Source organism: Corvus moneduloides, chromosome 5 (genome assembly GCF_009650955.1).
Source record: "Corvus moneduloides isolate bCorMon1 chromosome 5, bCorMon1.pri, whole genome shotgun sequence".
In the NCBI taxonomy this organism is placed as follows: Eukaryota; Metazoa; Chordata; class Aves; order Passeriformes; family Corvidae; genus Corvus; species Corvus moneduloides.
In genome coordinates this window covers 38,574,255-38,587,046 of record NC_045480.1, presented here as the reverse complement: position 1 = coordinate 38,587,046, position 12,792 = coordinate 38,574,255, and the positions used below count along the sequence as shown (strand labels likewise).

The following is a 12,792-nucleotide window of genomic DNA, read 5'->3' as shown; positions in this document are numbered from 1 at the left end:
TGCTTTTCTGTAAATCATCAACTCTTAGTCTCAATTCTGTTTTGGTATAGTTGGCTCAACAAGGGCTGCATAACTAAAACTTATTTCATCTTTCATTTTGACTAAAAAGGATCTGTTTTATCTTTAAATAATCAGTGCAGTCAGTGCCAAGGCTTCTGATTCAGCTGGCACACACATCATAGAACTATAGCACTTGGTTGACAATCTTTCGTTCAGCTTTACTTGGAAGAAATACAATGGGGGCGAGGGGAATCCCTATGCATTGTTTCTTAAGAAGCACTAAATCCAGGTTTTTTATCACTATAACGAAGCTAAAGATGGACTGAATTACACAGATCCCCACCACATTTTGAATTATTATTCAGTAAAGAGAGGTGTGGTCTTAAGTCTGACTGAAAGACTTTTTTCATATTGCATATAAGACAAATCATTACAAAATAGTGCAAATCACTACTTTTCATGTACTGTCTGACCATTTAGACTACCTTTTCAGATTAAAAGGAGTACTCAGCTGAATTTTGATGGTGTTTAAGGTTCTACATTAAAAAATACTTTGGTAAAACCAGGACACTAAGGAACTGCAAGTGGAAGCTTTGGTAATACACAGATGTGTCAGAACAGCAAAGGGAAAGGGCAAAACAAAGACCAAACTGACAAATGTCAGAGCAAATTTACAGTAGACTAAAAGATCATATTTTTTACAGCAAAAAGAGCTTCCATACCCTGAGGAAGTTTCCATAAGCTGAAAAAGACAAAAGGGTCCTACAATTTTCTGCATTTAAGCCTCACTTGCAAGAACTAATAGCATTTCTGCTTTGCTGTGTCCAGCTTCCTTCCAACAGGAGATCCTAGTAGCTTAGATCCATACTTCACACACATCACAGGTCTCACAAACAGGGTCTCTCCTCTATTTGAGATAACGTTTTTGTGTTTACAGAATTACCATGTACTAGACACAGATGCTGCTTAACAGGACCTATACCATGAAAGCAGACTAAAATGAATAAGCTTGATTAGCATAGCACAACAAAACGAGAGATCTGAAGCAATCTGTTCTGCAAAAGAGGAGATGCGAAGCCTACTAAGACTAAGCATAACTACCAGGAAATGAAAAAGTTAAAATTACAGGCCTGCAGCGTCTTGGTAAGGTTGTTCTTTTTTCTTACAGCGCATAAAGATAGTTTAATGTTAAGTTGAACTTCTAAACATAAGAAGGACTGGTATTAACTGCAATATTCTCTTGCGGGCAACTGTAAAAGCACAGCAGGTGGGACACAACTTGAACTTCGCATTACTTTACTGAAGTTCTCTTCCTTCCCTACTTTATGAAGCAACCAATGTTGTTCTACCGTTAAACCAGCTGCATGTGTAGCTTAGGGCTCCTACTGCATGCTGCTCTGTGCAAATACAAATGGTCAAAAACCAGCCAGTGGGAGAGAAGTTACAGTTCAGTCAAAGCGGGTATATAATCTTCTATGAGTTAGATAGCTTATTTGTACGTGTGGCAAGGGAAAAATAGGCGTCCTGAGAAAGAACATCAGTGCCGACAGGGCGTTGTCTTTTCAAGCCCAGAGCAGTAAGTCAGTTCACCCACCACAGACACGCAGGAAAGCGGCGCAAGTCACGCCCCGAAGCAGCCCGACCGACCAGAGCGCACGGCCAGGCCACGACCGCGCGTACGGGGAGAGGCAGGGCAGGGCAGACAGAACAGGGCAGAACACGGCAGGGCAGGGCAGAGCAGGGCAGGGCAGGGCACGGGCCGAGACGGGCCGCGCTCCGCAAGCGGGCCCCGCCAGGCCGCCGCCCCCGCACAGCCAGAGCAAGCCCAGCACCGGGGCGAGAGGCGCGGCCGGGAACCCCCCGCCCCAAGGAGGCTGGGAGAGACCACCCGCTACCTGCCCGGCTCCGCAGAAGGGCGGCCCCGCCCGCCCCGTCCCCACCCTGCCTCAGCTTCCCCCGTGCCCACCCCGCCATACCTGCCCGCCGCGGCCGCAGCCGCCCAACCTGGCCTCGCGCCTGCCAAGGCCCCGCCCCCCGCCCCTATTGGCGGCCCCGCCCCGCAGCTCGGCTCTCATTGGGCGAGCCCGCACCGGGGCGGGGCCGGGGCTCTGCCCGCCCGCCCTTTCCGCGTTAGCGGCACTTCACCCTGGTAACGCGCGGCCGGGGTCACGTGACGGGCGGGGCGCGTGCGGCTGTCAGCGTTTTGTGAGGGGGGAACCTCCAAAACCAGCTACAAGTGTTTCATGAACGACCCGCGACCCACAGCACCGCACAGCCCGGCACCGGGGTATGTGTCTTCCCAAGGACAGCCCCGGGGCAGGGTTCCTAGGGGGAAGCGTGCCCCGGCGGGGCTGAGCGCAGTGCTTACCGGGGAGGGTCGGGCTGCACCTGTGGCTCCTCCGTTCCCGACTCCAATGCGCGCCTTAATAGCGCCTAGGGGCAAAAAGCCTCGTGATTTACAACGCGCTTTCTCAGTCCGAGTGCCACGATTCATCACCCGGTGGGCACAGGGCACGGCGCCCTCCGGGTTTGTTAGCTTTGCACATAAACGGACCAGCGGGCATTTTCCTTAGGAAAAATTAAAAAAAGCCACCTCTTGACATGTTTTGGTGGAACTTTCATTCGCTGTGTTAAGTGAACCCCACACTGGCCTCAGCACCTCGGCTGGCAGTACCCAGGAGTTCTGTACCCAGCCCGATACCTGCGTTTTCTCTGCAAGTAAAACCCTTAAGCTCTCGGGGCCCCCGCAGCGCCTGGAATTTAGAGGCGGCGCAGTTTACCCTGAAGCCGAACGATGCCGCGATGCACCCAGCATCTCTCTGCCTCCTTTACCTGGGAAACCGCCTCCACCCCGTTCTGAAGCGCGGGACTGTCCTGCCTCCCCCTGGGCCCTCAACCCACCCTTGCAGCGAGGCAGCCCGGCATGGGCCCCTCCCGGGCCGCCGGGAAGCCGCGCCCCTCTGCGGGCGGGCGGGAGCGCGGACGGACCCGCGCCGGGCGGACCGCGGGAAGCAGAATCAGCAGTGACGGCGATGGTGACCGCGGCGGCCCGAGGGGCGCCGATTCTGCGCGGTGGGAATCCCCGCCCTCCCCGGGCCGAGGGGGCGGTGCCGGGCGGCGGAGCGGCCGCGGGTTCGGGGGCTGCGCCCGTGTCCCGCTGGTGCTCGGAGGGAGGATGAGCCAGCGCCTCCCAGGGGAACAGCGGGCGGCGCCGCCCGCGCAGGTACGGGCGGGTCGGGTCGGGGCAGGCGCGGGTCCCCCCGCGGCCCAGGGACACGGCACGGGAGCGAGCGGGGCCGAGGCGGCGGCAGGAGGGGAGCGGGCGGCCGGCAGCCCCCGCCCGCCGAGCGGCTGCTGCAACCCCGCCAGCGAGGCGGCTCCGGGCGGCCGGGGGCGGGAAGGGACGGACGTGGTGGCTCCTCGCGGACCCCTCACATCGTCCGTGCGCCTCCCCCGAAAGGCCGGGATGAGGGGGGCAATGCCCCGCGTGTTCGCACAGCGTAAACACAGCATGTTTACACCCTGTCACCCCATACCGGTGTTCTTCCGGGCAGCGCTGGTGCGCACACAGAAAGCGAGGGGCTCTGCGGCTGGGAATATCCAGGGTCTCCTCCCCACGTAACCAGCGCTGGAAGGATTATTCTGCATAAGTTGCTAGCTTTATGTTGGCTCATGGGTTTGGCTAGTAGGGCCGCTCTTGGGCAATGGAGCGAGGTGATGGGCTCCTGTTGGAGCCTCGTAATTAAATGGACGTGCAGGTCAGCGAGGTTAAAACTGAATATTGACTGCATTATTTCATATTATCTTCCCTACTTGTCCAAAATTCTTCCCTTCCCTAGCCAAAACCACAGAAATGGCCGTGAAACAAGTGTGTATCAATTCTCACCTGGAATGAATGGCTGTGAATGTGACAGTGGAAAATCATGTGCTTATAGTGAACTATGTTCAGTGTAGCATAGTAAATTTGCTGTGTCACACTTTGAAATACGAAATTAGGTAAAATAGGGCCTTACAACCAAATTTAAAGTGTTGCTGGGACTAACCTGTGTTAGAATAGATGCTTCAATATTTTTGGCAACATATTGGTAAGTGGTAGTCATTTGGGTGTGAGGACTTACACATCATTTTTGAGGGTGTGAGACATCTGAAGTTTGTAGTGCAGAGTTTGTGAGAGAAATTTTCAGGTGAATTGGTGCTTTTTGCTTTTAGATGCTTTTCTTTTTGGTAGACCTGTGAGAGGGTTTATGTTCTGTATCCCTTAGCAACAGAGATACTTCTTTGCAGATACAGCTATTTGAATGAAGGATGTGTTGGTATGACAGATTTGAAAGCAGATAGTCATCAAAACTGTTTCTCTATTTAAGGAAATGTCAATATGCTGTAATGTAAAATTAAAAAAAATATTTGTGCATTATAGGAAACATACCTTTGTGAAGCATAATTAAAGACAACTCACCAGCTGTCTCTATTGGTTTTGCTAAGATAAGTCTTTCACTGACTGATGTAAATTTGACGTCTTGTCTCTTTGGGTGGCAATCAGATGTAAACTTGCTGCAAAGTTGTCAGAGCGGGAAAGAGTTCTGCTCTGGGAAAACTACAGGTAGTTTGAAACTTACAGCTTGAAACACAATGACTCTGCATCTCTGTGCAACACACGTGAAAACAGAATTTACTTGGTGTTCAGAAAAACTGAGCTTGTTTGCTTCTGTTTAGTATTGGTATGTGGTATGTCAGTCCTAAAAATTCTTTGCCTGGCAGTAGTAGATGTCATACACAGTGTGTATTGTAATGTTTCTAGAAACATATTTTACTTGTTGTATTCCAAGGTTTTCTTTGCCCAAACTTTTACAGTGCCCTCTTTGAATGGTTTACTATTCCACTGTTCTCTCTGTGGTGCACACTTGCAAATTAAAGTAATCTTAGGTAAAATCCCCCCCTGCTTCCTCCCCTCTTTTCCTCTTGCAACAGTAACAAGCCTATCCAAATTCTTGACCAGGAAAGATAGTAGAAGCTGTTGGCCTTTGTGAGTGCACTGCTCTGAACCCCTTTATTTTATGAATTTGTCAGCATTTTTCTCATGACCGTGTTTATACTTCCTCTTGTGCTCTCTTGCACACCAAATTGATGTTTGAGTAACCTGCAAGTGAAAACCCAATGTGCTGGTTACTCTATGAACAGGTGGCTGCATAATATATGTTCTCCTGTTCACTGAATATAAAATTTGGCTTTCCCCCCCCCCCCAACTTTGCTTTGAGGTCTGTGTGTGTGTGTCTTAACTGGAACAGCAGAGTTGCATTCCTTGAGTGTAAGCACTAGAGCCGGGACAACTGTTCCAAGTTCACAACCATTGCCAAAAGGCATTCTAGGAACATTGAGATAGTTTTTTTCTGCTCTTATTTAGCTGACTTCATATGCATGTGGATAGGTGTAACTGTGAAGATCAAGTTTTCAGGGTAAAGTCTTATAAAAATTTGGCAGTAGGGATATTTTTAACTTGGTCATAAATGTAAAAAGTAGAATAGAAGCTCTGCTGCTGAAGAGATTTGTGCCAGAAGTGATAGTGCCAATTTGAGTTAATTTCCTAATTCTCAGACTATTTTGCATGTTCCTAAATTTCTTGCTTTGGCGCCTTGACAGCAGCAGTGACCCAATAAACTCCAAAGGTTGTCAGCAGTGGCAGTGATCATGTGCATGGAATTGCTTTTGTACGCTCCCTGCTTATTTTCCCAAAACTAAGGTTTCAGCTTAATGCCTGTGAGCAAGTTCCTAATTCTCTCGTCCTTGTTTCAGTTGTTCCTTATGTCACAAGCTGAAAGTGCAGGTTCTGTGTTATCTGACTTGCTAAAGTTGTTCGGGTGTCAGGCCAGCTTTTACCTGTGCTTGTGAACAAGGAGGCTCTGCAATACAGTACTTCGTGCTTGTTTATATGCCATGCTTTGGAAACTGAAGATGCTCAGAATATTAGAAAGTTGACAATTACAAATTTTTAGAGTCGTTTAACTTGAAACTTGTTTTTGAATTTTGAAAGCCTTTATAAAATAATCTGAGAGAATAAAGCCTGGACAAAACCATAAATTGATTATGATAAGAGGGTTGTAAATGCATAAAAATTTTTTTTCTGCTGGGAAATGTGCTCTGCTTTAAAAACATAGAAACTGAAAAATGTAAATTGTTGAGATAGTAATTATACATAATGAACTGATATTTTTTATTACTGGAGAAGAGAGTTGATGAAATAATTCACAGCTTTCATGCGTAATAGAAATGATTCTAGACAAAGCTGTTAAAATAGTTACAAATCCATTTACATCTGGAGTGTCCTTATTAGTTTGTATTATGTAGTCTTGAGTATATATTCCTGGAAAGGAGTGTGTAGAACAGAATTTATAACTTCATAGTGGGTACCAGCAGTTATTTTTAATAACTTACAGAGAGTCTAGACAGGTATTTTCCTCTTGAACTTTCTAGGCATTCGGCTGTTTAGTTTGTTAAGCATCTTCCTTAGGCTTTCTAGTTACAGGAGTGGACTGTTCTTACTGTTTGAGGGTAAGGAGGAGTAGTAAATGAAAAAGTGAATTAAGTTCAGTCCTGAAGCACAGACCCTTTGATAAAAATAATCTTTGCTGTTACTTTTTTTTCCTTTTTTTTTTGATATATTTTCATAAATTTCTCTAAAAAGTCAGAAGAGACGAAGTACTCAAATGTGCATTTTACATGTTCGTTCTGGGATAAAATATAATGAAGAAATGTTTCCTAATTGAAATAGTAAAAATGGCATTTCACTTCAGTACTTTGTTTCAATTCCAGATAGAGCTACTGGGGTGATTTAATATTTTGACATCCTGCCAGTTTAAATTCAAGTACTTGTTTTCCTGAAAGATAAGTTTGTGTTTGAGTTCCTTCCTCTCTTCTCTTCAAATTAGTGTTTTCTGCCAGATTTGTTGGATTTTGATGTGTTATCTGCAGTTTTTGATCTACTGCAGCTTTTCCCCTGAGTCTTCCACTTTTAATTTGTCTCATGTATATGTTGGGAAAAAAATTTCAGTTCTCCATATGCTTCCAAACACATTCATTTTCTGATTTTGAAAAATCTATAAATTTCCGGAGTATATCTAGGAAAGAAAACTGAAAATTTCTTTAACTGTTATTTGACTTTTTGCTTCTTGTCTTGCAGCCAACTTTAAATTATTATCAGTCTAACAGACTTAGTAGTTTTCTTCTGTTTTGTGCTGAGATGTGAATATTTTTTTCACTTAGGCAGTAAAGCTTCTAAGACACCTGAGGAGACCTAACAATCTGTGCACTAAATATTTATGTTATTACCACAGTTAGAAAAATCTAGTGTTTATTCCTAACAAATTTTAAAGAATGTTTTGTTTCTTGGATAGGTAGAGGATGGATTATTTTTAATAAATATGATCTATGAACTCAGTGAACTGACCTCATCTCTGTGGTTATTAACACATTTAAGATAACTCACCTTCTTTGCAGTCTGTTAGCTAGAAGTCTTTTAGTAAACTATAGGTGATTCTTTTTTTTTGTAATATTAAAAATCTCTCATGAACCGAATTGCTTTTTTTCCTCGTAAAATACTCACTTTGAGTCTTGTTTTCAGCTTGATGCCACTATTGAACAGTAAATTTCCCTCCGGACTTTCCTGCGAGAAACTTGTCTACCATTTGTAGACCCTGATAAAATACACATAATTTTGGGAGATGCCCTTGCCAACCTTTCAAGTAGGTTTTACAGCTGGAGAGAAGAATATTCGACTGAGGGGAACCTGCTGTGCATTCTGAACTGCTAACACACTTGATTTAGTAAATACTTTGCTTTTGGTGCTGTTTGTGCATCTAGAGCTTCACTGCCTTTTGATTTTTTTTTTAATCTCCTTTAGTTAGAATACATTTATATATTTATTTCGTTCTTTGAAAATGACCAGAATGCCCACCAGTAATGGTTAGAAGTGCTGTTTTTAGAAAAATGAGGTGGCTTCTCTGTAGTCCAGCAAAGGATGTCAGCCATGAGCCAAATCCAGGTGTTGATCACAGATCACTTCAGTCCTTCCTCACCTTGCTGCCTTAACACTGTTGCTTGAGAGGAAACAGAGCAAGCCTATTGTCAGGGCTCCTGGCTGTGAAGTTTAAATAGCTGTTCATACAGCTGTCAGTTTATCCCTCTGCTGCTGTGATGTCCCTCTCTTAAGGAGAAGGAAGCACTCATAATTCGTAAATGCTCGTAGTCAAAAGGAACAACAAAAGTCAGAGGGTCTGCAATCAATCAGAAAGTTTGTTAGTACGTAACACACTTGGCATGGAAGTTGCTATGTTAGTGCATAGAAGCGCATGGCAGTGGGCTTTGGCTAAAGGGATAGGGTGAAAGGGAAGAGAGAAAAAGAGATCACTAGTCCTGGTTTCAGCATTAGTCCAGCTGATGAGATGTCCTGGGGGCACTGCCTGGGCTTGCTGGGGGTACTTTTTAATACATAGGTTTCCTCACCCTGAAGGCAGGTTTCTTGCTTTCTGTGCAAATTACCCATCGTGTGCAGTCCGTTCTTTCAGACCTTTCTGGAAATGGGCTGTGGAGCTTCTGGGATCTTGGATAGTCTTGAGCTCTCTCTACAGTCCATACCCATACCTTAGCCTCATTCCTGTGCTTGTGCTGTCCTGTGTTGTGCTTATCTCTGGGAACTAGACCAAGGATGTTTGTCCCTGGGGAGTGCTGCCCTACATCTGCATGGCCCCTTCTCCAACCATATCTTGTTCTTTTTCATGGCATGTTAGTACCAACAATCCTTGTCTGCTATTGCCAACAATCCTTGGTTGGCTCCACAGCCATCCAGCTATCAGTGTTTGAGGCGTACTCAAACACACAAAGGCACACTCAAAGCCCCTTTTCTTCTGGGATTCTACAGTTACACATACCAAGAGGAGTGCCCAGCCTTTTTTTGTTTCTGGTGACCAAATGCCTGTCACTTCTAAAAGAGTACAGTGGGTATGTTCCTCTTTAGCTGGTGTTTTCTTCACTCCTTTGAAGCTGGAAAACTGTTAGTAGGGTGAGTAAGTACCAGGAACCACCAGGGGTCCCCACAAGATTTCACAAGTAGTGCTCCTGTGACTGTGCTGTATTTTGGAGAGCTCTATAGGATATTTTCCTTGATCTCAGGGGCTTTAGCTTGCCTCTAAAGAAATTTTAATTCAGACCTTAAACAATCTGTGGTAGCTGCTGTTATTGAGAAGATGCTTAGAGCTAAACTGGGGACGGTGGTGCTTTTTCAGATTCCAATTTGACAATACTGAGTTATATTGAACTTGAATGAAATGATCTGAAAAATTCTCAACTCAGGTGTGACCCTGAACTTAGGAATCTGTACACATAGTTGGGGACTGCTCAGTGCATTTCTCTGAAAAGTTGAAGAAAAGTAGTATGGTTAACAAGATTTCTGGTCATTCTGGTGATGTGTAAAAGCTCTGCTCTGTTGTATAACCCTCAGATGACTTCAACACAAGTCCACATGAAAAAGGAGCAAAACCCTTTAAAAACTGTAAAGAGACACTGTTGCAGTGTCTTTTCATCAAACAGAAAATGAGCATCGTGACCTAAGACTCAACAAACAGGAGTTACATTGCCTACAATGGAAACTGCAGTCATAGGTCCTGCCCTTCAAAAGAGAAATACGGGGTTTACCTTTCAGTTGTCTTAACAAGTTGCAATGTTATTTCTCATCTGTTGACTGAAAACCTCTCCAAGACACTACCACTCATGGAGCTGCTTGTTACTGTACTTGAGTGGGATACTAGTCCTCAGCTCTGATAACAGAGTTTTTTCTAATGTATCAATAAATAAGCTTAGATAAATTTAAAGTGGAGTTTTCAGTTAATCCAGCCAGTTTGGTTGAATGCTGTTAGAGTGTTCACATTAGTAACTTGCTGCATGTGAAATGCCATTAAAAAGTATCCACATTAGTAATTGAATGTGAAAGAAGCAATGCCTTCCATTGGGTAGCCTGGTATGTTTGTGCCAGTGCGTTTAATGCCTCAGCTCTTGCAACTATGGGTAGCCGTGATCTTTCCGGTTATGACATTTCAGGGAGTGGAGACACAGTGGTTTTGAATACTTTATACAAGCTAAAGTCAATGCCCTCAATGTTTGGCATCATATGACCAGAAGCATGAGTTTGGTGTTCATCCAGAATTAGGCTGTCAAGTTTTAGTTGGTTTTTTTATTGGCTTCTTTTTTTTTTTTTTTTTTTTTTTTTTTTTTTTGAAGCTGAAGGGATTAAAAAATACAATGAAAATGAGTATTTATTATAGGTTCTGCTTTTGTGAATATCAGGTATATAGTGATGATATTCTATACTGGTATTTGTCATAAAAATGAAGAAACTTTTTGGGCTGTTGTTAAGTGTTTTTAACTAAGATTGGTAAGATTCAGTAGAACATAAATATAAATACTGAGGGGTTTTGTTGCAGTTTTAAAGCTAAGAATGTACTTTATAAGTATTATCGTTTCCTGTAGTTTTGTCTGTGTGGTTCTGTTCATATTTGAGTATGTCTCTTTCCTCCATGAGTGTAATTTTATTTTGGAAGCAGCTGTGAATGAAACTAGTCTAAGCTTTACCTGTGGATATTTTTGGAAACTGACTTTTTATCTTCTCTTCCAAGACAACCTGGGAATCTACTACATAAACTCAAATAGATTTTTTTGATTTTTAAACTCAAAAAGCTTCACTTAACTAACTGGCAGTGCTCCTTCATAACTTTGTTTTTCCAAAGATGACCTAGAAATTGACCAAGATCCTTTCCTGAGGCCTTTTATAGAATCACAGAAAGGTTTGGGTTGAACGGGATGTTAAAGATGATCTAGTTCCAACCCTCCTGCTGTGGGCAGGGATGCCGTCTACTAGACGGGTTGCTCAAAGCCCCATCCAACCTGGCCTTAAACACTTCCTAGATTGGGGCATCCACAATTTCTCCAGGCAGCCTGTTCCAGTGCCTCACCACCCTCACAAAAGCACAAACGTTTTTGATGGGGTTTTTTGAGTGCTACAGAGAATGTTCTGTGTATATATTTCTGTAAAGTTAGCATATGCATTCCCTAAATTTTAACACTTTGGATTATTGAGTATCCTTAAGAACTTTTGTGGTCGAAGCTTAACTTAAGGTGTTAAGATTTTTTTTTTTGTGGCTTTTTGCAAAAAATAATCTGCTAGTGGTCTAAAAAATACAGTGAGAAATTCCTCACAATACACTCACCCGTTTTCCAGACGTGGAGTTTGGAAGATGAGTGATGTTCTCATCCTGCTTAAATATTTTCATGTCGCAGACAGAATAAATAAATGAAAGCTAGATATGCTGAGTCTGTGGTGAAAATGGAAATGTAATTTTCATGCTGGTGAGACTAAGGGAAAGAATGGCCACAGCATGGCCTTTGTTTTAGAGCTATTATAAAATTCTTGTAATTTCTGAGCTTAAAATTTCTTTCTGAAGGGCAGGTTTATTTAAGAACTAAAAAAGATGCAGGATTTTAAATTAATGTAGTACGGGAGGTTTTGAATTCAGCTTAATCCTGCTTTCATCTTTTGGGCAGGTGTTTTGACATAGACCGCCATACATACATGGATACATGTTAAAATTTTAATTTAAGCATGGGTGTGGGAAATGTCTCTGTCATATTATTTGTCTGTTCTTAAAGTATACAGTAGTTGGATACTTAAAAATATCTTGCTATATATAGAATGCCTGGCTATTTTATAACAAATGATTTGTTTTGAAAGTTCTTTACAGTTAAACCATTTAAAATTCTATATTATTTTTAAATTTTTTCAGCAAATTACTCTTTGGTTTCTATCACTGCATTTTCTCTATGGTAGAACATATTCTTATGTGTAAAGCTTGTATTGATAATCTTAATTTTATCTCCTTTTGCCTCATGGGTGCAAAGCATTCTCACTGAGTGCTGTACTTGAGTAGGGTTTGTTGGAAGATTTATGTGAGTTGGAGGACAGATGACTGCCTTTTAGCTTAGTTGTTAGTACTAAGCAGAAAAAATGAATTTTACACTGATTTTTTTAATCAGGATTCTTAGTTTGAGAAAGAGCTCTTTTGTTAAGATCAATTATTGTGGGGTTTTTTGTGTTGATTGTGTTTGTTGGATTCTTTGTTGTTGTTGGGGTTTTTTAGTTGTTTTTGGCTTTGAACTATTTAAAGCAAATTTGTAATCTGGAATCTGGAAGAGTACTTTTAAGTTTTCATTCCACCCCCCTTCTGGGGAAATAACAAGCCTAAACTGCCTTTTTTTTTTTTCCTGCCACTCCTTTGAGATATAGAAAAGTGTTTTTATGGGATAACAGAGCACATTCTGGAGATTCACCAATTGCTTGCATCATCTGTCAACAAATGTCTTGTATGTCTGGCTTTTTACTGGCCTACTCTGTCTTTTCCATAGACATGTCTCTGCACTGGAAGTGGTTCCCTCAGCTGACTTGCTTCTCTACTTGACCTTTTAATTGTAGGGCTTGAAAGAGAAGTTGGTTGTCTGACATTGGAGAGCAGAAAAATGCCTGTGGTACTAGACTGTGCAGAAAACTGCACAGCCTTTGTATGCTTTTTCTGCTATTAATGTAGCTGTTTCTCCTTTACCAGTGTACTTCGTGCCTGCACTGTATTTAATTAGATTTTCCACAATATACTGTGCCTGTGCTCATTACTTTCTTTGCTCTCTAGTCGTAACAGGTAAGATATCCTGCTTCAGCTCTCTGTTCTTCAGTTTGGTTTGGGGTTTTTGCTTGTTTGG

General features: G+C 43.0%; 2 protein-coding genes across 18 annotated transcripts in view; one reads left to right on the top strand and one right to left on the bottom strand.

Annotated features, from left to right (window-relative positions):
• The window catches only part of NEK1 (NIMA related kinase 1), a 51,993-nt gene extending 49,020 nt beyond the window's left edge, over positions 1-2,973 (bottom strand). For 14 of the 16 annotated variants that reach the window (XR_004240061.1, XR_004240062.1, XR_004240063.1 and 11 more), the window contains exon 1: positions 1,977-2,032. The gene's annotated coding sequence lies outside the window, so the exon portion shown is untranslated. Of the gene's footprint in view, positions 1-1,976; positions 2,033-2,368; positions 2,566-2,832 lie in introns of those variants that run through there. The other 2 variants (XM_032108415.1, XM_032108416.1) reach the window with 2 other exon arrangements.
• Positions 2,974-3,090: 117 nt separating this feature from the next.
• Positions 3,091-12,792, top strand: part of CLCN3 (chloride voltage-gated channel 3) — a 66,019-nt gene continuing 56,317 nt past the window's right edge. For both annotated transcript variants that reach the window (XM_032108430.1, XM_032108428.1), the window contains exon 1: positions 3,091-3,223. The gene's annotated coding sequence lies outside the window, so the exon portion shown is untranslated. The remainder of the gene's footprint in view (positions 3,224-12,792) is intronic.